The sequence below is a fragment of the Rattus norvegicus genome, unplaced genomic scaffold (genome assembly GCF_021556685.1).
Source record: "Rattus norvegicus strain SHRSP/BbbUtx unplaced genomic scaffold, alternate assembly SHRSP_T2T unassigned-0000191, whole genome shotgun sequence".
Classification (NCBI taxonomy): Eukaryota; Metazoa; Chordata; class Mammalia; order Rodentia; family Muridae; genus Rattus; species Rattus norvegicus.
In genome coordinates, this window is record NW_028238908.1 from 22,777 (window position 1) to 45,000 (window position 22,224).

Below are 22,224 nucleotides of genomic sequence, written 5' to 3' on the forward strand. Positions count from 1 at the left end.
GATGGCACCGTCGTTAAGAGCACTGATTGCTCTTACAGCGGTCCTGAGTTCAATACCCAGCCAACACATGGCGGCTTGCAACCATCTGTAATTGTCAATCATGCCCTCTTCTGGGGTGTCTGAAGACACCTACAGGGTACTCGAATAGACATAAAACAAACAAACAAACAAACAAACAAACAAATCTTTAACAATTAAAAACAAAAAGAATAAAATAAAGCGAAGGACCCGCCTTGGAGACCTGCCCGGTATTGCTCCAGAGTCTACTTTTTAAAACACAGAGATAGGGGTTGGGGTTTTAGCTCAGTGGTAGAGTCCTTGCCTAGCAAGCTCAAGGACCTGGGTTCAGTCCTCAGCTCTGGGGGAAGAAAAAAAATACACACACACACACACACACACACACACACACACACACACACACACACACATATAGATAGATAGATAGAGAGAGAGAGAGAGAGAGAGAGAGAGAGAGAGTTTGACAGCAATAAAAAACAAAACAAAACCACTTTAAAATACAGAGATGTAAGGATACTCAGAGGGCTCAGAGGAAGCAACCAAGTGTTTGTTATATGGGTGCCAACAATATGGTTCATCTCTTCTTCTCTTCCACGTGGCATGGTGGCCAAGGTGGTGGGGAAACCACACAGTGAAAGGAATTGAACTACAGCACACAAGCAAGTCTCCCTCCCAGACATGAATAAAACTGAAATTAGGCTAAATGTACAATGAAAGGAAGCCAGGTGTTCGTGCATGTCTTTATTTCCATCATTCAAGAGGCAGAGGTGTTTAGAACTGTGTCTCTGTGAGATAGAGGAAGGCAGGCAGGCAGGCAGGCAGGCAGGCAGGCAGGCAGGCAGGCAGGCAGGCAGGCCTGATCTAGGTACTGATTTCCAGGTCTATGTGCAGACACCCCTGACTCAAATAAAGGAGTGAAAAGGAAAAAAAAAATACAATTCACCTGGAAGGGTCAGCCAGCCATCAGATGCAGTGAACTAGAAAATTGGGATTCTCAACTGAGGCCTGTTCCCTCCCTCCCTCCCTCCCTCCCTCCCTCCCTCCCTCCCTCCCTCCCTCCCTCCCTCCTTCCTTCCTTCCTTCCTGGCTTACAGACAGCCAGGTCCAAGCCCAAAAGAGTCCAGCAAGGAGCTTAGAGACTATGAGAGAGTGCACAGGTGTTCTAGGGAGGAATCAGCTCACCACCCAGCATCCCCATTTGGGTTCTTGTGCAATCGACACAGGGAGATTGACAATCTGGAATTTAGTGAGAAATCAAACAAGGGACACAGAATGCAAAATATTTATTTACACAGCAAGTGGGTCAGTTGGATTAGCAAGCTAGGACACCCACCCCCGACCCCATCCCAGCCCCCTACCACTGCCGGGTCTCCCTTCCTTGTTATCCCTTTCTCATGCCTCCCTCAATATGGGCACACAGGACCAGGAACATGTTTCTCTCAAAAACGCGTTTTCTGCTGTGAACTCAGTCTGGCAGAGAGTGAGTGGGTGAAGGATCCCTAAAGACCAGAGGGTTTATTAGAGGAAGGCTACCTCACAGTGTTCTTCACACCAGGAACAACAACAACAACAACAACAACAACAACAACAACAACAACAGCAGCAGCAACAGCAACAGCAACAGCAACAGCAACAGCAACAGCAACAGCAACAGCAACAATGAATCAACAAATGGTGGACAGGAGATGAGCAGGGATGCTGGGGGGATGGGAGGGAGGGTAGGGCTGGTGAATCTGCACCTCCCTGAAGGTCTGCCTGTGAAATACTGGTTGATATATGCCTAGTTGAGGACAATATTCCCCTCTCCTGTGGTTTTCAATGGGAGATGACTTCATTGCCAGAGACTATGGAATTGTTTCCATTTTCCCCTTCAAGAACTGTGTTTAGATCTGTTACAGACAGGCTCTGGGTTTTGAAACAAACAAACAAACAAACACACACACACACACACACACACACACACACACACAACGAGAGAGAGAGAGAGAGAGAGAGAGAGAGAGAGAGAGAATAGAGAAAAACAGAGACAGACACAAGAGAATTTGATCTCTCTCTCTCTCTCTCTCTCTCTCTCTCTCTCTCTCTCTCTCTCTCTCTCTCTCTCCCCCTCCCCCTTCCCCTAGTTTCTCAGACTGGGTTTCTCTGTATTCGTCTGTAGGGCGGGAAGGACTGAAACTCTCAGATTCACCTTTCTCTGCCTCCCTAGTGCTGCTTTGATGGTAGTTTGGGGAGATTGGGATAGGAAGTAAAAAAGCTTGAGTGCTGATATCAAAGCCTCCCCTCCCCCCCACATGCATGCATGCACACACACACACACACACACACACACCCCTACCTGTCTCCTTCACACAGTTATTAAAAACTTTTTAACTGTGATCTAGAAAGTGTCTAGATCATAGCTTCAGAGTCAGCACATCCTCTCCATACAGAAGACACTGACTGACTGACTGACTGACTGACTGACTGACTGACTGACGGACGGACGGACACACACACACACACACACACACACACACACACACACACACACAAATACATATTTATATATTTAAAATGATGCTTAAAAAAAACCCGTCTTCCTCTATAACGGAGGTTTAAAGGGAATCTGGCTGACAGCACGTTTTTGTGGTGTTTTAATTCCTTTTTTTTTTTTTAACCAAATAGGAGGGAGATCTGTTGTCCCTTTTATTAAAAGCCAAAGTATTAAGTGGCGAGCCGATGTTTCAACTTTCACCATTCTGTTCCTTTCACCAAAAAGAGGGGGTTCTTTGGCTTTTCCTTTCCTTTTTGAAACAAAACGAAAGGAGGAGCTCGACCAGTTGGCCTAGCTTCCCTGTTCCTTTTCCCTCTTCCATGGTATGCTCGATGAAATAAAGTAAACAAATGAAGTTTCTAGTTATGTATTTGTTTGGGAGACCCGAACTATCTCTCAAGAGAGAGTTGCGGGTGTTGGGGATTTAGCTCAGTGGTAGAGCGCTTGCCTAGCAAGCGCAAGGCCCTGGGTTCGGTCCCCAGCTACGGAAAAAGAAAAAAAAAAGAAAAAAAAAAGAAAGAAAGAAAGAAAGAAAGAAAGAAAGAGAGAAAAGAAAAAAAGAAAAGGAAAAAAAAAAGAGAGAGTTGCATCTCCCCGCCGCCCCCCCCCCCACACAAGGCCTCCTCCCTGTATGTGGGGGGAGGGGGAGGGGTGGACAGGAGCTAGCTGAGAGGGGGTGGGGTGGGGCGGGGCTGGAGAATATGCAGGTCCCTGAAGGTCAGTCGGGGAAGTACTGCTGCTGCCCTAGCACGCTTCAGTGCCTCTTTAGAGTTTAGAGTTTTCTAAAGTTTTCTGCCTGAAATCAGCGAGTGATGATTTCACTGTGAAATGATGTCTGATCATCGCTCTCGCTGTCCTGTCAGGGCTCCGGCTCCTGGCAAAAGTCTGACTGAAGGAAACCTTAGTTAGACTCACACCCAGCTGTTTGGAAATGGTAATGGAGTTGATAGCACACCCTGGGGGAAAGAGGCAGACTCCCTTTTTGCTCACTCTCAATTCCCAGCCTCGCCCTGCCAGCTCGGGGATTTCTAAGTAAGGGTGAATCTGGACCATATATGTACAGGGTTTGGCGTTTCTGATTCATGTTTAATGTTTAGTTAAATAAAGCTTGTCAAGGGCTGGAGAGATGGCTCCGAGGTTAAGAGCACTCACCGCTCTGCTCTTCCAGAGGTCCTGAGTTCGATTCCACAGAAACCACATGGTGGCTCACAACCCTCTGCAAAGGGATATCCCATGCACTCTACTGCCCTGTGTATGTGAAAAGGGCTTTAGTGTACTCAATGTAAGTGAAAATAAATAAGTAAACCTTTAAAAGAATGAAACAAAATGAAGCTTGCAAAGAAATTGAGCATCTTAAAATGCCAGGCACGTTTATCCGCTCCTTTTATTTTATTTCGTGTGTGGATCACATAACCACAGAGGTGGTTCCCCTTTCCTTAACCTCGACAGCCCAACTGGGACAGAAGTGCAAACTATCATCTACCTATCTGGGAGTGGAGTGGTTGGATACAGGGAGATGGAGCATTTGCAGTTAGTAAAGTTCTGATGTCGGTTTTTATTTCCTTTCATTTTTGGATAGATATCGGGAGCCTTTTTTTTTTTAAGTTCAAATTTTGTTTTCTGTGCAACATTCTGATCATAGTTTCCCATCGCAAAGCTCTTTCCAGATCCTTCCTCCCCATCCACCACCCCGTACTAACCCAGGCCTGCCTTTAGATGTGGTTGATGCATACCCAGGTGAGTCTCCATTGGAGAAAGGACGATATTCCCATCTCCTATGACTGTCAATGGCCGATGACCTAAATGCCAGTGACTTCGGACTTGACTCCATTTTCCCCTCTGAGAACTGGGTTTGGATCTGTTGAACGCAGGCAGGCCCTCGGTTTTGAAACAAACAAACAAACAAACAAACAAACAAACAAGCAAACACACCAAAAAATATTTAAAGCAGGCAACAACTGCCTGCACGCCAAGAGACTGTTGACTCCTCTTTGGAGATAGTACGATGTGAAACTTGCTTAATACAGTAGAGTCCACACAACACAAAGGGAACACTTTAACAAATTATGAAGGAGAGAGGGGGGGGGTATGTTTATCTACCTCCTCTTGTTTCTCAGACTAGAGATTTCATCTTCCTCTGTCTCTCGAGTGCTGGTGGCTTTGCTGCTGGTTTGGGGGGGGGGGGTTGGGATAGGGATAGGAAGAGAAAAGGCTTGAGTGCTGATTTTAAAGCTCTCTCTCTCTCTAAAGCTCTCTCTCTCTAAAGCTCTCTCTCTCTCTCCCCCCCTCCTTCTCTCTCTCTTTACACACACACACACACACACACACACACACACACACACACACACACACACACACACACACTGGAGAGGAAGACAGGAAGACCTATCTAGATGCAACGTGAAGAAGGCCTATGTCAGATGAGTTAATGGCTAGGGAACTGTTAGCTGGCTAGTCTGCCATTTTGTTGCAGTTGCTAGTATTATAAGGACACTTTCTCATTGGTTGTTTCTGCTGTTGCTGCCAGAATTCATTACATATTCTGTTAGGCTCTTCTGTGTGATAACACACTCAGAAACCGAACACTGTAGGAGTCAGTCTAACTGCTTTCTTTGTTGTCTAGTTACCCGCAATAATCTTGGACCTGAACTGAACACCCAGCAGCACTTCCCGCACCCACCCATGTATAAGCTTTTATAACCTGGACCACCAACACTAGAGCGACAGGGCAGACAGAGACTATTTGGAACCGGACTTCCATTTTGAGTTTTTGTTTGTGTTCTTGTTTTTTTCTCCTGTCCTGTCCTGTCCTGTCCTGTCCTGTCCTGTCCTGTCCTGTCCTGTCCTCTCTGTCTGTCTGTCTGTCTGTCTGTCTGTCTGTCTGTCTGTCTGTCTGTAAATCCACACATATAGTTCTTTCCACATCTTATATCTCAAAACAAATAATGCTTGCTGTGATCCTCATTTCATTCAAGGGTACTACTCTCTAGACCAGAGGAGCCCCCTTACAATTCTCCACAGGTAGTGATGACCGGAGTGTTCAGTGCGACTAAGCAGGAATTATATGGTTGCCGCCATTATGCTTGATCTTACCGAAGGTAGGGTTGCGGGGCATGGTTGCCACGATGGCGACCAGTAGACCGTGATTGAGGAGACGGAACAATAATTAACCTACAATTCTCCCTCTCTGTCAACTGTTTCTCTGTCACTCTCTGTCTCTCTTCCCTCCTTCCCTCCCCCGTCTCTCAGACCTGAATGAGCATTGGAACTAAAGTAAATGTACATGTGAAAAGAAGCCAGGTGTGGTGCTGCATGTCTTTGATTGCATCACTTGAGAGGTGAAGGTGGGTAGAACTCTGTGAGCAGGCTGCAGACCTGAACCAGGTACTGATTTCCAGGGCTTTTGTGCAAAGACCCCTGACTCAACTAAAGAAATGAGGAGGAAAATAAAGAAACAGATACAATTAACTTGGAATAAACCAAACAAACTAAGAAAAAGGAAAGGCAGTAATGGAGTGGCCTGGCTTACAGAGGAGGGGCAGACATTTATCTGCCATTGCCTCCTCGGTTGAACACACAAACACACGCATGGGGGAGGGGGGAGAGACAGAGACAGAGAGAGACAGAGAGAGAGAGAGAGAGACAGAGACAGGGAGACAGAGAGAGAGACAGACACAGAGAGAGAGAGACAGACAGACAGAGACAGAGAGACACAGAAAATTCGATCCCTGTCTCTCTCTCTCTCTCTCTCTCTCTCTCTCTCTCTCTCTCTCTCATCACAAGCTGAGCTCAGGGACAGTGAGTTCCACACTCACTCAGAGAAAAACTCTGTCTCCCACACGCCTTCAAAATGATCCATTGTACTATTTTAGATTTATGTCTGAGGAGCCCCTCTCCCTCCGCCTCCTCCTGTTACGTTGTAGAAACGTTTAATCCCAAACAGGGCTTCTCTCCTACCCTGCCTTGATGATTCTGTTCCTGGATAAAAGATACACAAGCTTTATTATCTACAGGAAGCCTTAAATAGCACTAGAAGACCTGGGCAGGCAGATATCTACCCTCTAGGTTGTTAGTTTTGGGGGTTTTGTTTGTTTGTTTGTTTTTGTGTTTTTTGTTGTTGTTTTTAATTTTTTTAGATTTGTTTTTTATTTATCTGAGTATGCTGCAGTTATCTTCAGACACACCAGAAGAGATCAATCAGATCTCATTACAGATGGTTGTGAGCCACCATGTGGTTGCTGGCAATTGAACTCAGGACGTCTGGAAGAGCAGTCAGTGCTCTTAACCGCTGAGCCATCTCTCCAGCCCCTGTTGTTGTTTTTTGTTTTGGTCAAAAACCTGGATTCTCGGGGTTGGGGATTTAGCTCAGTGGTAGAGCGCTTGCCTAGCAAGCGCAAGGCCCTGGGAAGAGCAAGGTCCCCAGCTCCGGAAAAAAAGAAAAGAGGAAGAAAAAACAAACAAAACAAACAAAACAAAAAAAAACCCTCTGGATTCTCAGGAGCTGTGTGGTGTGTCCTCTTATGTTCTGGTGCCCTCTTCTGGCATGCAGACATATAGGAATCAGAGAGAGCCCACATTTTTGTCCAGGAACAAACAAACTGCCAAACTGCCAAACAAACAACAAAGGATTGTAGGTTTTGACTGGCTCTGTAGGTTTCAGAGAAAGGCAGGGCAGACCTCTGTGAGTTTGGGACTAGACTACTCTACCGAGCAAGTTCCAGGGAGGGATTCCACAGGAGCACAGTGGACTGGACAAAATTTTGACTTTGTAATTTTATTTTTTGCCCAATTGGGATTTATGATTTGATTGTCACAAAACTTATACCTTTCATTTTATTTTATTTTCGGCCAAAATTTCATTTTCAGTTTCACTTCCGATTTAACTTTTAATTTCTTGTCGCGCTTATGTTCGGATCGAGTTAATTCTCTGGGGAGCTGTGCCCTTGCCACTGGTGCTGGCAGAAGGGGATCCCGAGATCTAGAGGTTCTGTGTGGTGGGCTGTGTGGCAGAGGAAAAAAATGAAATTAAGAACATATATAAATCTATGGATTTGTATAAGGAGAAACGTATGGTATGGTGGGAAGATGTAAGGGAGAGAAAAATAAAAAAAAAAGATAGATAGATAGATAGATAGATAGATAGATAGATAGATAGATAGATAGAGTGATTCATGCTCCCAGCCTCCTATGTACAGAGTTCCCCGAGGCGTTTTTACTCGCCAAATAAAGACTGCGGTGTTTCCCAACACACCATGTGAATGTCCGTGGCTGTCGAAATTATTTCATTTATGTTTTTCACGTTTGTCGTCCGTGTCACTTCAAAGGCCATTGTGACTTCAGTCTTGTTATTGATTCATATATGCTTTCTATTTCTTTTCATTTTTCAAAACCTTTTTGTCTAAATTGTATTTGTCATTCACCTTGATTTAAACATTTATTAAAGTCCAGTTTGCCATTTATTCGTATTTACTCGTACTTTATTATTATTTTATAAATTTATTCCATCATTTCGTTTCAGTCGTCTATATTTGCCCTTCCTCTCGTTCCCGCTTTTCTTTTTTTTTCTTTTTTCTTTTTTCTTTTTTCAGAGCTGGGGACTGAACCCAGGGCCTTGCATTTGCTAGGCAAGCACTCTACCACAGAGCTAAATCCCCAACCCCGTCGTTCCCACTTTATGTCTGTTAACATTTAATTGTTTTATCTCCCTTGTCCTTCTGTGTCCCTCGTCTTAATTTCTGCTTTATTGTTTTCTTTTTTTTTTTAATTTATTTATTTAACGCATGTGAGTACACTGTAGCTGTCTTCAGACACACCAGAAGAGGGCATCAGATCTCATTACAGATGGTTGTGAGCCACCATGTGGTTGCTGGGATTTGAACTCAGGACCTCTGGGAGAGCGGTCAGTGCTCTTAACCGCTGAGCCATCTCTCCATCCCATCTGTTTTATTGTTTACATCGCACTTACTCTGTTTTTATGGCGATCTATTAACTTTTTTCCATGTCAGTCGTCGGTATCTGTTGATCACCTTGATTTTTTTTTTTTTTCTTTTTTCTTTTTTTCGGAGCTGGGGACCGAACCCAGGGCCTTACTCTTGCTAGGCAAGCGCTCTACCACTGAGCTAAATCCCCAACCCCGATCACCTTGATTTTTGTTTTATTGTTTATTCACATTGACTCTTTATTCATTATTATTTTTAAGTAAAATAAAATAAATAAAATTTAAATATGGTAAAAATATTTGTTAAACAGATATTAAAAGGGAGGTCTACAGCAGATTTTTAAACTAACGGGCACACACACACACACACACACACACACACACACACACACACACACACACACACACAAATTTCTCCCAGAGGTCCTGAGTTCAATTACCAGCAACCACAAGGTGGCTGACAACCATCTGTAATGGGATCTGATGCTCTCTTCTGGTGTGTCTGAAAATAGCTACAGTGTACTCTTACGCATAAATAAAATAAATAAATCTTTAAAAAAAAAATAAAATATGAGGTTGGCTCTCTTTGCTCCTCTCTTTGCTCTTTTGCTCTTCCTCTCTTCCCCTCTTCCCCTTTGTCCCTTCTCTCCCCATTCCCCTCCCAAATTCTCTCCACGTGCTCATGACTGGCCTTTACTCTCTTCTTCTACCTTTCTTCTCTCATTAAACCTCTCCGTGGAGGGGGAGGGGTGTGTGTGTGAGTGGGGGGAGGGGGGAATGAGGTTGACCAGTCTTCCTGTGTAACAGAGGTTTAAAAGGAGGCTGGTCGACAAAACGTTTTTTTTGTGGTTTTTATTCTCTCTCTCTCTCTCTCTCTCTCTCTCTCTCTCTCTCTCTCTCTCTCTCTCTTTCTCTCTCTCTCTCTTAATCAACTCGGAAGTCGATCTGCTGTCCCTTTTATTAAAAGCCAAAGTATTAAGTGGCGAGCCGATGTTTCAACTTTCACCATTCTGTTCCTTTCACCAAAAAGAGGGGGTTCTTTGGCTTTTCCTTTCCTTTTTGAAACAAAACGAAAGGAGGAGCTCGACCAGTTGGCCTAGCTTCCCTGTTCCTTTTCCCTCTTCCACGGTATGCTCGATGAAATAAAGTAAATAAATGAAGTTTCTAGTTATGTATTTGTTTGGGAGACCCGAACTCTCTCTCAAGAGAGAGTTGCATCTTCCCGCTGCCGCCCCCCCCCCCACACACACACAAGGCCTCCTCCCTGTATGTGGGGGGGAGGGGGAGGGGTGGACAGGAGCTAGCTGAGAGGGGGTGGGGTGGGGCGGGGCTGGAGAATATGCAGGTCCCTGAAGGTCAGTCGGGGAAGTACTGCCGCTGCCCTAGCACGCTTCAGTGCCTCTTTAGAGTTTAGAGTTTTCTAAAGTTTTCTGCCTGAAATCAGCGAGTGATGATTTCACTGTGAAATGATGTCTGATCATCGCTCTCGCTGTCCTGTCAGGGCTCCGGCTCCTGGCAAATGTCTGACTGAAGGAAACCTTAGTTAGACTCACACCCAGCTGTTTGGAAATGGTAATGGAGTTGATAGCACACCCTGGGGGAAAGAGGCAGACTCCCTTTTTGCTCACTCTCAATTCCCAGCCTCGCCCTGCCAGCTCGGGGATTTCTAAGTAAGGGTGAATCTGGACCATATATGTACAGGGTTTGGCGTTTCTGATTCATGTTTAATGTTTAGTTAAATAAAGCTTGTCAAGGGCTGGAGAGATGGCTCTCCACAGAGGTGGTTCCCCTTTTCTTAACCCAACTGGGACAGAAGTGCAAACTATCATCTACCTATCTGGGAGTGGAGTGGTTGGATACAGGGAGATGGAGCATTTGCAGTTAGTAAAGTTCTGCTGTCGGTTTTGTTTTGTTTTGTTTTGTTTTGTTTTGTTTTGTTTTGTTTTGTTTTGTTTCCTTTCATTTTTGGATAGATTTTTTGGATAGCCTTTTTTTTTTTTTCTTTTTAAATACAAATTTTGTTTTCTGTGCAACATTCTGATCATAGTTTCCCATCGCAAAGCTCTTTCCAGATCCTTCCTCCCCATCCACCACCCCGTACTAACCCAGGCCTGCCCTTAGATGTGGTTGATGCATACCCAGGTGAGTCTCCATTGGAGAAAGGACGATATTCCCATCTCCTATGACTGTCAATGGCCGATGACCTAAATGCCAGTGACTTCGGACTTGACTCCATTTTCCCCTCTGAGAACTGGGTTTGGATCTGTTGAACGCAGGCAGGCCCTCGGTTTTGAAACAAACAAACAAACAAACAAACAAACAAACAAACAAACACACCAAAAAATATTTAAAGCAGGCAACAACTGCCTGCACGCCAAGAGACTGTTGACTCCTCTTTGGAGATAGTACGATGTGAAACTTGCTTAATAAAGTAGAGTCCACACAACACAAAGGGAACACTTTAACAAATTATGAAGGAGAGAGGGGGGGGTATGTTTATCTACCTCCTCTTGTTTCTCAGACTAGAGATTTCATCTTCCTCTGTCTCTCGAGTGCTGGTGGCTTTGCTGCTGGTTTCGGGGGGGGGATTGGGATAGGGATAGGAAGAGAAAAGGCTTGAGTGCTGATTTTAAAGCTCTCTCTCTCTCTAAAGCTCTCTCTCTCTAAAGCTCTCTCTCTCTCTCTCCCCCCCTCCTTCTCTCTCTCTTTACACACACACACACACACACACACACACACACACACACACACACACACACACACACTCACTTCCTAGGATGAAAGAAAAGAAATGAAAAGGAAGGCACCCATGGTGATGCATGACTTTGATCTCACTTTGGTCTCAGCACTGGAGAGGAAGATAGGAAGACCTATCTAGATGCAACGTGAAGAAGGCCTATGTCAGATGAGTTAATGGCTAGGGAACTGTTAGCTGGCTAGTCTGCCATTTTGTTGCAGTTGCTAATATTATAAGGACACTTTCTCATTGGTTGTTTCTGCTGTTGCTGCCAGAATTCATTACATATTCTGTTAGGCTCTTCTGTGTGATAACACACTCAGAAACCGAACACTGTTGAAGTCAGTCTAACTGCTTTCTTTGTTGTCTAGTTACCCGCAATAATCTTGGACCTGAACTGAACACCCAGCAGCACTTCCCGCACCCACCCATGTATAAGCTTTTATAACCTGGACCACCAACACTAGAGCGACAGGGCAGACAGAGACTATTTGGAACCGGACTTCCATTTTGAGTTTTTGTTTGTGTTCTTGTTTTTTTCTCCTGTCCTGTCCTGTCCTGTCCTGTCCTGTCCTGTCCTATCCTGTCCTCTCTGTCTGTATGTATGTCTGTCTGTCTGTCTGTCTGTCTGTCTGTCTGTCTGTAAATCCACACATATAGTTCTTTCCACATCTTATATCTCAAAACAAATAATGCTTGCTGTGATCCTCATTTCATTCAAGGGTACTACTCTCTAGACCAGAGGAGCCCCCTTACAATTCTCCACAGGTAGTGATGACCGGAGTGTTCAGTGCGACTAAGCAGGAATTATATGGTTGCCGCCATTATGCTTGATCTTACCGAAGGTAGGGTTGCGGGGCATGGTTGCCACGATGGCGACCAGTAGACCGTGATTGAGGAGACGGAACAATAATTAACCTACAATTCTCCCTCTCTGTCAACTGTTTCTCTGTCACTCTCTGTCTCTCTTCCCTCCTTCCCTCCCCCGTCTCTCAGACCTGAATGAGCATTGGAACTAAAGTAAATGTACATGTGAAAAGAAGCCAGGTGTGGTGCTGCATGTCTTTGATTGCATCACTTGAGAGGTGAAGGTGGGTAGAACTCTGTGAGCAGGCTGCAGACCTGATCCAGGTACTGATTTCCAGGGCTTTTGTGCAAAGACCCCTGACTCAACTAAAGAAATGAGGAGGAAAATAAAGAAACAGATACAATTAACTTGGAATAAACCAAACAAACTAAGAAAAAGGAAAGGCAGTAATGGAGTGGCCTGGCTTACAGAGGAGGGGCAGACATTTATCTGCCATTGCCTCCTCTGTTGAACACACAAACACAGGCGCCGAGAGAGCGAGAGAGCGAGAGAGCGAGAGAGCGAGAGAGCGAGAGAGCGAGAGAGCGAGAGAGCGAGAGAGCGAGAGAGAGAGAGAGAGAGAGAGAGAGAGAGAGAGAGAGAGAGAGATCTGTTAATCTGTTTGTCTCCCTCCCCTAGTTTTTCAGACAGGGTTTCTTTATGAAAAGAAAGAAACTGGTAGCTGTAGGCTGGTAGCTGCTGGCTGTTAAAGGTCTAGGTAAAACAATGTGATGGCCTAAGAGGAAAATAAAGAAACAGATACAATTAACTGTTAAGGCCTAGATGCCGTGTGAATGAGGCCTACATCAGATTGGTTAAGATAACTGTCACCTGGCTAGCCTGCCATTTTAATATTGCAAGGACGCCTTCTCATAGGTTGTTTCTGCTGTCACTGCCAGAGTTCATTACATATTCTGTTAGGTTCTGTATGACACACACTCAGAAACCAAACATTGTAGAATCCAGTGTGTCCTTGAGTGCGTGTCTACAATGCGTGCGTGCGTGCGTGCGTGCGTGCGTCTGTGCATGCGTGTGTCCATGGCCATGCTAGAGCCCACCCCAGATTTGTGTTTCAGAGATCTTTACTTATTTATTTTTCCTGCCTTGGCTTGTGTAGGCACTAAGTCACCACACTTCCCGAAAAACAAAATGAAACAAAACAAAACAAAATCCACCAACAAATGGACCAAACCCAAACCCCAAGCCAAACAAACAAATATTCCTGCCTGCCTGTCTGTCTATCAGGGCTACAACAGAGAGAAGTGGAATCTTGAATGAACAAAACTAGAATACCTAAGTCTGCCTGTTTCCCCTCTTCCCACCCTCCCCTGCCCCCCAGCCCATCCCCTAGAGCTGGTCTAGCATGTTCTCTGACCCTGGGGGTGCGGTGAACCGGCCTGCTTTGCTAAACTCTGTAGTGTATAAACTTGGTAACTCTAGAAAGCAGGAGCTGAAAATGTGCAGATAAGGTGGTGGTCGAGCTGTGTGTGTGTTGGTGTGGGAGGGAGACTGCTTCGGTAACTGCTGCTTTTCAATGTCCGGCTGAAACTCTGTGCTTATGATGTATCTTTTGGTTTATTCGATTTTACTTACTGTCTATTGGGTTTGCATTTGATTTTTATTGATTTTATTGATATTTATGTTTAACTATTTTGACCTGGCTAAATGACTGACTGACTGACTGACTGACTAAGTCTACCTGGCATACAGGAGGAATTCAAGGACGAACGATTGTTTAAGTATGACAAAAATAAGTAAGTAAGTAAGTAAGTAAGTAAGTAAGTAAGTAAGTAAGGGGGTTGGGGATTTAGCTCAGTGGTAGAGCGCTTGCCTAGCAAGTGCAAGGCCCTGGGTTCTGTCCCCAGCTCCGAAAAAAAAGAAAGAAAAAAAAGTAAGTAAGTAAGTAAGTAAGTAAGTAAGTAAATAAATAAATAAATAAATAAATAAATAAATACGATCATTTAGAAGTAATATAGGCAGAAGGAGAACATGTGGCTGTGGATGGTCTGAGGCTTCTGGCTGCTTTTGGGTGCCTCTTCACCTTTCTGCACGTGCAAACTGAGTTTAATTAAGTTCTGTTTCCCTAGAGGCTGGGAAAGGGAGAAACAGAAGTGACCTGGAACATCAGGGCTAATGGCCGGCTGCCTCCATCTTGGTGAGGTCAGGTGTCAGCCAAGCTGGCTGACAACCATCCACAGTTGAATCCAAAGTGCCCAAATGGGACACTATAACAAATCATGTATACAGATTTGTGTATATAGAAAACATTTTTCCTTTCTCTTCTTTTCTTTTCTTGAGAAATTCAGCTGGTCCTGATGTCTTTCCCTCGGTGTGTCCCTCTGTCATCTCTCTCTCTCTGTCTCTTTGTCTTACTGTCTCTGTCTGTCTCTGTCTGTCTCTGTCTCTGTCTCTCTCTCTGTGTGTGTGTGTGTGTGTGTGTGTGTGTGTGTGTGTGTGTGTGTGTGTTCCTTAATCTCAGCAGCACTACTCATCCAATCGATTTTTCCTCTCCCCTTGTCTCCTTCACATGGCTATTACCCCACCTTAAACAGCACTAGAAGAGCCTGGCAGGCAGATATCTACCCTCTATGCTGTCAGAATTTTTTTTTTTTTTTTTAAAGTCAAAACCTGGATTCTCAGGAGCCATGTGGTGTGTCCTCCTAGGTTCTGGTGCCCTCTTCTGGCATGCAGACATATAGTCAGCAGAGAGAGCTGTGTGGGTGGCCGAGGCAGGCAGAGTGGACCTCTGTGAGCTTGAGGCTAGATAAGTCTACGGAGCAAGTTCCATGACTGCCTGGGCTATACCAAAAGAAACGTACCTTGAGGCAAAACAAAACAAAGCAGAAAAGGTTCTGCTTTTATTTTACAGACATGTGTTCTCTCTAGTCCTATTGACTATAGAAGTTTGATCATGAAGTCACATTGATTTTTATTACAGAGTTTATTTGTGTGTGTGTGTGTGTGAGAGAGAGAGAGAGAGAGAGAGAGAGAGAGAGAGAGAGTTTTTTCTTTAATCTTCAAACATATTTTTTATTGTTTATTTATTTTATGAGCACACTGTCACTGTCTTCAACACACAAGGAGAGGATTCCATTACAGATGGTTGTGAGCCACCATGTGGTTGCTGGGATTTGAACTAAGGATCTCTGGAAGAGCAGTCAGTGCTCTTCACCGCTGAGCCGTCTCTCCAGCCCTGAAACAATATCTTGAATAAACAATAACAAAAACACTAAAACTAAGTCTGCCAGTTTTCCTCTTTCTTTCTCTCTCTCTCTCTCTCTCTCTCTCTCTCTCTCTCCCTCCCTCCCTCCCTCCCTTCCTTCTTTCTTCCTTTCTTTCTTTTTCTTCAGATAGGATTTCTTAGTGAATGATATTTATGTTGATATAAATTTTTTACGTACTTTTGACTGGCTAACTAACTAGCTAAGTCTGCCTGTCCTAAAGAAGGAGTTCCCCTGCCACAACTAAATACGTGCATAGAAAAAAAAATATATAATTATTAACTTGGGATGAAACTAATGTAACAAGCAAGCAAACAAACGCACAAGCAAACAAAGTAGGGATGGTGGTGCTGGGTGCCTGGTATATGGGAGATGGGAGACCTGTGGTCTAGAGCGTCCAGAGCTCTGGCCTCCATACTCTGGACTGCATTCTCTCTAGCAATCTTCCCAAAGTGGCTGTATTTAACCATGTTTTTATTTTTTAAATTGGCTCTCTCTCTCTCTCTGTCTCTCTGTCTCTCTGTCTCTGTCTCTCTCTCTTTCTCCCTCCCTCCCTCCCTCCCTCCCTCCCTCCCTCCCCCCACCACACACACAGAGGCACGTGTGAACAAGGGAATGCAAATGCACAAAATAAGTATGTTTTGATCAGAGTGAAAACAAATCACGGGAATTTTAACCATTCCACCATCATTCCACCATTCTTTTAATTTACTCTCTGTGTTTAGTCTTCCAAAGAGGGTGGCAGGTGTGTGGTTTGGTGAGTGCCGGCTGGCGGTGGCAGCGAGGAACAGAGAACAACAACAACCCCCCTCCCCCCCATCGGGATCGGTGGAGGGTTTTAAAAATGAGTGAGCCATTTAAAAATGGTGTGGAACTGAGGTCGCCGCCACCCTCCCCTCACGACGGAGTTTGGACGCTCCCTTTTCCTAACTGTGCCTGTTCCTTGCTAATTGTTAACCGATTCGAGAGTGCATGTCCTTTCACTTAGAGGTGGCCTGTTTTCACCGCTCCGTCCTACTTTCCTTTTCTGGGTGCCTGAGGGGGTTGGCCCCGAGTCCATCCCGCGTTCACTGTGTTCCGGCGGGACAACCGGGACCGTTTGTGCCATTCGGGAGAAGTGGTGGGTACCTGCCCCGTTGTGCGTGGGTGAGTGTCCCCCTGAGCTAGGGAGGTCACTCCGGAGAGACGGAATGAGTGTGTGTGGCGGCGGCGGCGCGTGACAGTCTGTATTGGTTTGCTTGATCGAGATCGCTGTCGGGCGACACCTAGTGGCGACAAGTTTCCGCAACGCTCCTGTCCCCCGGTTGGTGACAAAGGACGGGGAAGTGCCTGTGGTGAGCCGGCCAGGGTGAGAGGGTGACAGGCAAGCAGGCGGGTGCGCGACGGAGACGCCGTCCTGTCTGGGGACCATCTCTAGCTAGGAGGTTGTACCTGGAGAACTTCAGGGGAGGAGGGTGGCTGTACGACCTATTGGGACACAAGGAGGGGTTGGTGGCAGCTGGATGAGGTCGACCAGAAGGCTTGGGCCCCGTCCCGGATTTTTTTTTTTTTTTTCCAATTTTTTTTTTTTTAATTTTTTATTTTATTTTATTTTATTTTTTTTTTATTTCTTCCCTCCTCTCCGGTCCCAGCCAGCGGGACCATAGACACTTTTGAGGCCGAGAGGGTGCTGTGTCCCCGGCCTCCGAGCCGAGGTGGCCCGGCTAGGGGGCGCCACGGAGTTTTTTTTTTTTTTTTCTTTTCCAGGAGTCCCTTCGGTCCCAGCCAGCGGGACCATAGACACTTTTGAGGCCGAGAGGGTGCTGTGTCCCCGGCCTCCGAGCCGAGGTGGCCCGGCTAGGTGGCGCCACGGATTTTTTTCTTTTTCTTTTCCAGGAGTCCCTTCGGTCCCTGATAGCGGGAGCCTGGACCTCTGAGGCCGAGAGGGTGCTGTGTCCCCGGCCTCCGAGCCGAGGTGGCCCGGCTAGGGGGCGCCACGGAGTTTTTTTTTTTTTTTTTTTCTTTTCCAGGAGTCCCTTCGGTCCCAGCCAGCGGGACCATAGACACTTTTGAGGCCGAGAGGGTGCTGTGTCCCCGGCCTCCGAGCCGAGGTGGCCCGGCTAGGTGGCGCCACGGATTTTTTTTTTTTCTTTTCCAGGAGTCCCTTCGGTCCCTGATAGCGGGAGCCTGGACCTCTGAGGCCGAGAGGGTGCTGTGTCCCCGGCCTCCGAGCCGAGGTGGCCCGGCTAGGGGGCGCCACGGAGTTTTTTTTTTTTTTTTCTTTTCCAGGAGTCCCTTCGGTCCCTGATAGCGGGAGCCTGGACCTCTGAGGCCGAGAGGGTGCTGTGTCCCCGGCCTCCGAGCCGAGGTGGCCCGGCTAGGGGGCGCCACGGAGTTTTTTTTTTTTTTTTTTTCTTTTCCAGGAGTCCCTTCGGTCCCAGCCAGCGGGACCATAGACACTTTTGAGGCCGAGAGGGTGCTGTGTCCCCGGCCTCCGAGCCGAGGTGGCCCGGCTAGGTGGCGCCACGGATTTTTTTTTTTTCTTTTCCAGGAGTCCCTTCGGTCCCTGATAGCGGGAGCCTGGACCTCTGAGGCCGAGAGGGTGCTGTGTCCCCGGCCTCCGAGCCGAGGTGGCCCGGCTAGGGGGCGCCACGGAGTTTTTTTTTTTTTTTTCTTTTCCAGGAGTCCCTTCGGTCCCTGATAGCGGGAGCCTGGACCTCTGAGGCCGAGAGGGTGCTGTGTCCCCGGCCTCCGAGCCGAGGTGGCCCGGCTAGGGGGCGCCACGGAGTTTTTTTTTTTTTTTCTTTTTCTTTTCCAGGAGTCCCTTCGGTCCCTGATAGCGGGAGCCTGGACCTCTGAGGCCGAGAGGGTGCTGTGTCCCCGGCCTCCGAGCCGAGGTGGCCCGGCTAGGGGGCGCCACGGAGTTTTTTTTTTTTTTTCTTTTTCTTTTCCAGGAGTCCCTTCGGTCCCTGATAGCGGGAGCCTGGACCTCTGAGGCCGAGAGGGTGCTGTGTCCCCGGCCTCCGAGCCGAGGTGGCCCGGCTAGGGGGCGCCACGGAGTTTTTTTTTTTTTTTTTTTCTTTTCCAGGAGTCCCTTCGGTCCCAGCCAGCGGGACCATAGACACTTTTGAGGCCGAGAGGGTGCTGTGTCCCCGGCCTCCGAGCCGAGGTGGCCCGGCTAGGTGGCGCCACGGATTTTTTTTTTTTTCTTTTCCAGGAGTCCCTTCGGTCCCTGATAGCGGGAGCCTGGACCTCTGAGGCCGAGAGGGTGCTGTGTCCCCGGCCTCCGAGCCGAGGTGTCCCGGCTAGGGGGCGCCTCCGAGACTTTATTTTTTCCAGGATCCTCCCCGGTCCCTGCCAGCGGGAGCATGGACTTCTGAGGCCGAGGGGAAGCTGTGTTCCAGGCTATCTACCATGGCCTCCTCGGTCTGTGAGCACTCAGGGTTCTAAGGTCGACCAGTTGTTCCTTTGCGGTCCGGTTCTCTTTCTACATGGGGACCTCTTGGGGACACGTCACCGAACATGACTTCCAGACGTTCCGTGTGGCCTGTCATGTTTATCCCTGTGTCTTTTACACTTTTCATCTTTGCTATCTGTCCTTATTGTACCTGGAGATATATGCTGACACGCTGTCCTTTTGACTCTTTTTGTCATTAAAGGACGTTGGAAGAGGCTTGCACCAAGGCTGTTTGCTTGTCCAGCCCTAGCTCTTTTCTTCTGCGCATGGGCCTCTTCGATGCTTGAAGCTTAGCGTCCCCCCATGAGTACGCGCTTCCTGCTTTCCCGTGCTTGCTTGCCTGTGCTCTGTGGGGCAGCTTTATGACAACCGTCCCGCGTGTCAGGCGTTCCCGATTTCCCCGTGGTGGTTGTCGTCCGTTACCGGTAGGAGTCGTTGGTGCCGAGTGCGACTGGAAGGGTTTTCCCGTTTGGTGCTAGTGACCCCCTGGCGTGCTCCTCTGCGGCCGACCGGTTTTTTTATTTGTTTTTTTTTTTTTGTTTTTTGTTTTTTTTTTTTTTTGTTTTTTGGAAGGAGTTCCCGAACCTCCGCTGCTTGGTGGTGTGTCCCTTTCTTTCCTGCTGTGTGCCTCCCGAGTTGCACCTTTTCTCCTTCGAAGGGGATTTTATTTTTTTATTTTTATTTTTTATTTTTTATTTTTATTTTTTTTTGAAGGAGTTCCCGAACCTCCGCTGCCCGTTGAGTCCCGTTCTTCCACGCCACGTGCCTCCCGAGTGCAACGCTTCCTTTTTTTTCTCGCCCTCGAGAAGGGTAAATTTTTTTTTTTGTGTGTGTGGCAGTGTTAGCGACTTCTTCCCGTGCTCTCTCTCGCTCTTCTCGCTCGTATTCCCGTCCAGTGCGTTGTTAGAAAGCTCTCACGCCCGTTGTTCCCGATGCATGGCGTGTCTCGCTCCCGTTGGATCGATGTGGTGCTGCCGCGTTCTCTTCGGGCCGGGGCCTAAGCCGCGCCAGGCGAGGGACGGACATTCATGGCGAATGGTCATTCAGCGCGAATGGCGACCGCTCTTCTCGTTCTGCCAGCGGGCCCCTCGTCTCTCCTCCCCATTCCTTTGCAGGGTGGTGTGTGGAAGTCAGGGGTGCGGCTGTCCGGCACGAGCGCTGACCCGCGCACACTTGTTGCTGTGGTTCGCGGTGTCCCTGTGGACGTGTCGGGGGCGCTTGCCCCCACGCCGTTCACTGCTTCGCGGCCCTCTTCCCCCGTGCCGGGGGAAGGTGGTAGACCCGCTGCGGTGCATACCCTTCCCGAATGGTGTGTGCACGCGCCCTGCTTCGTGTGAGCCTTGCGGTGCTCCTGGAGCGTTCCGGGCTTTGACCACCAAGGTGCCCGCTTCTGAGTTGGCGGTGGCGCTTCCCGCTCCCCGGCGTGCCTCCTGTGCTCCATGGTGCTTGTGCCTTTACGCTTTCCCTTGTCCTAGTTGCCGGCTTTCTGCACGGTGACAGAAAGGGGGGGGGTCGAGGAGTTGAGTGTGCGGTTAAAAGGCTCCTTCCGTTGGGTGAGCGCCCACCCCGTGCCTATGTTTTTGGTGCCTTCACCCGCGGGCCCTGCGCGGTTAGGGTGGTGCTGAGCGATCGCGGCTGGCCCTTTTTAAAGACCGGACTCCCTCAAGTCAAGGCTCCTCCTTTGTGTGCGCCTTGAAGAGGCCTGGCTCTCGGCGGGGACCTGTCGCAGGTCCCCCCGGTCCGCGAATGCTCAAGAAGACCCCGGAGAAAGAGACCTTTGCCGATACCGCAGACCCCCCACCAGCTGGCGCGTGGTCCTTCCCGTTCTGTCCCGCGCCTGTTGCTCGTTTCCCGTTGCGTGCACGGAGCCCTTGGCTGCTCGTCGGTGTTGGGTTCGTCCCGCCCTCAGTGAGGAATTTGCCTTCTCTAGCTATCTTCGGAAAGGGCTTTACGATCTCCGAGGGGCTTCTCCCGGATGGTCCCCTCGGCTGCCCGCCCTGACCTCAGCCTTCTGCGCGCAGCGTTTGCTCTCTCGCCTACCGCGACCCGCGCCTCCCCGCTCCGAGTACGAGGAGGGATCACGCGGGACGGGGCTCTGTCGACCTGCCGCTGTGCGGAGCTTGTGGGGGAGATTGGGTTTCTGGTGGCAGGTGGCGGGGAAGGGCCGTGCACACGCCCGCGTGCGCGGTACCCCCCTCACCGCGAGGGGTCGTCGCGGGACGGGTGGGTTTGGAAGGGCGGCGGTGGGCTCCCGGTCCCACCCGCCTCCGTTTCCCCCCGTGCCCTCCGTCGCGTGTGCGTCCCTCCCACGCGCGTCCACGTCCCGGCCACTCTCGCGGCGAGGTCGTGTCGCGTGTGGTGCGTGCCGCGTGCTCTCGGGCGTCTGCGGTTGCCGCCTCGTCCCCCCCTTCCACGGCAGCGTTCCCACGGCCGGTGGAGATCGCGGGAGCCGTCCTACCCCCCCTTCCCCCTCCGCGGGGCTCTTGAGGGTCCGTGAACCGCGGGGTTGGCCTCGCTCTCGGGGGCGGACTTCTTATTTGGGGGAACCGGCGGTCGGCCGCGTCCGGCGCGTCGTCGGACGTTGGGACCCGCTGCCACGCGGGGGTCTTCGTCGGTTGGCGTCGGCGTCTGCCTCGGTTCTCTCTCGCGTCGGCTGGCGTCTCCTCGGGCTCCCGGGGGTTGTCCGTTGGTTTCGGGTCGGCTCGGTGCCGCGGGCGTGGCGGGACTGCTCCGGGTTGGGTGCAGTGTGATTCCCGCCGGCTTGGCTCGCGTGCCCGGTCGCCGCCCGAGCGGCCTCCCGGTCCCTTGTGAGGCGTCTCCCGCGGGGGGTGCCGCTGCGGCCCGCCCTGCCGTCGACGGTCCTCGTTCTGTCGGTTCGCTCCCCCTCCCCGCCCGCCGGCGTTCCTTTCTCTCTCGCTCCTCGTCTGGCCGACCCGCGGCCGTGCTGCCGGGCCCCTCCTCACGGGGGGGCAGCCGGGCGCGCACGGGTCCCGGGGCGGTCGCGGGGTGCCTGGGGGGAAGGGCCGCCCGGCGGGCGGGAGGAAGTTGCGGTTTGAAGGGCGTCCCGGCCGCCGCGGCCGTGGCGGCGCGTCTCGCCTGGTCTCTTGGAGGCGTGTGCGGGGGGAAAGACGCCCCGCGAGGCGTAGAGGAGAAAGAGGCTTTAGTGGCTGTCGCCCACGCCGGTCCGTGGGGCCTGTTGGCTGAGGGTGCGTCTGCGCGGGGGCCCGTCCGGCCCCGCCGTCCTCTGGGAAGGCGTGCGTCGGGGGAAAGCTGCCGGGGTGCCAAGGTGGGCGCCTGGGCGTTGAGTCGAACCCGTGTGCGCGTCCCGGTGTGGCGGTGGGGGCTCCGGTCGGTGTCTCTCCCCCTCGCTGCCCCGAGGCCCGGCCTCCCTTCCGACGCGGGCTCGGCCCCCCTCTCTCCCCCCTCGCGGGGTCAGAGTCGCTCGTCGACCTCCTCCCCTCCTCCTCCACCTGTCCGCGCGAGGGCGTTGCCGC

The 22,224-nt window shown here is 49.5% G+C and overlaps 1 long non-coding RNA gene across 1 annotated transcript in view; it reads left to right on the forward strand.

The window, feature by feature from the left end:
- Positions 1 to 16,234: 16,234 nt before the first annotated feature.
- LOC147997302 (uncharacterized) overlaps positions 16,235 to 22,224 on the forward strand; it is an 18,692-nt gene continuing 12,702 nt past the window's right edge. The window contains exon 1 of the long non-coding RNA XR_015648001.1: positions 16,235 to 16,414. This is a non-coding gene — a long non-coding RNA (uncharacterized LOC147997302). The remainder of the gene's footprint in view (positions 16,415 to 22,224) is intronic.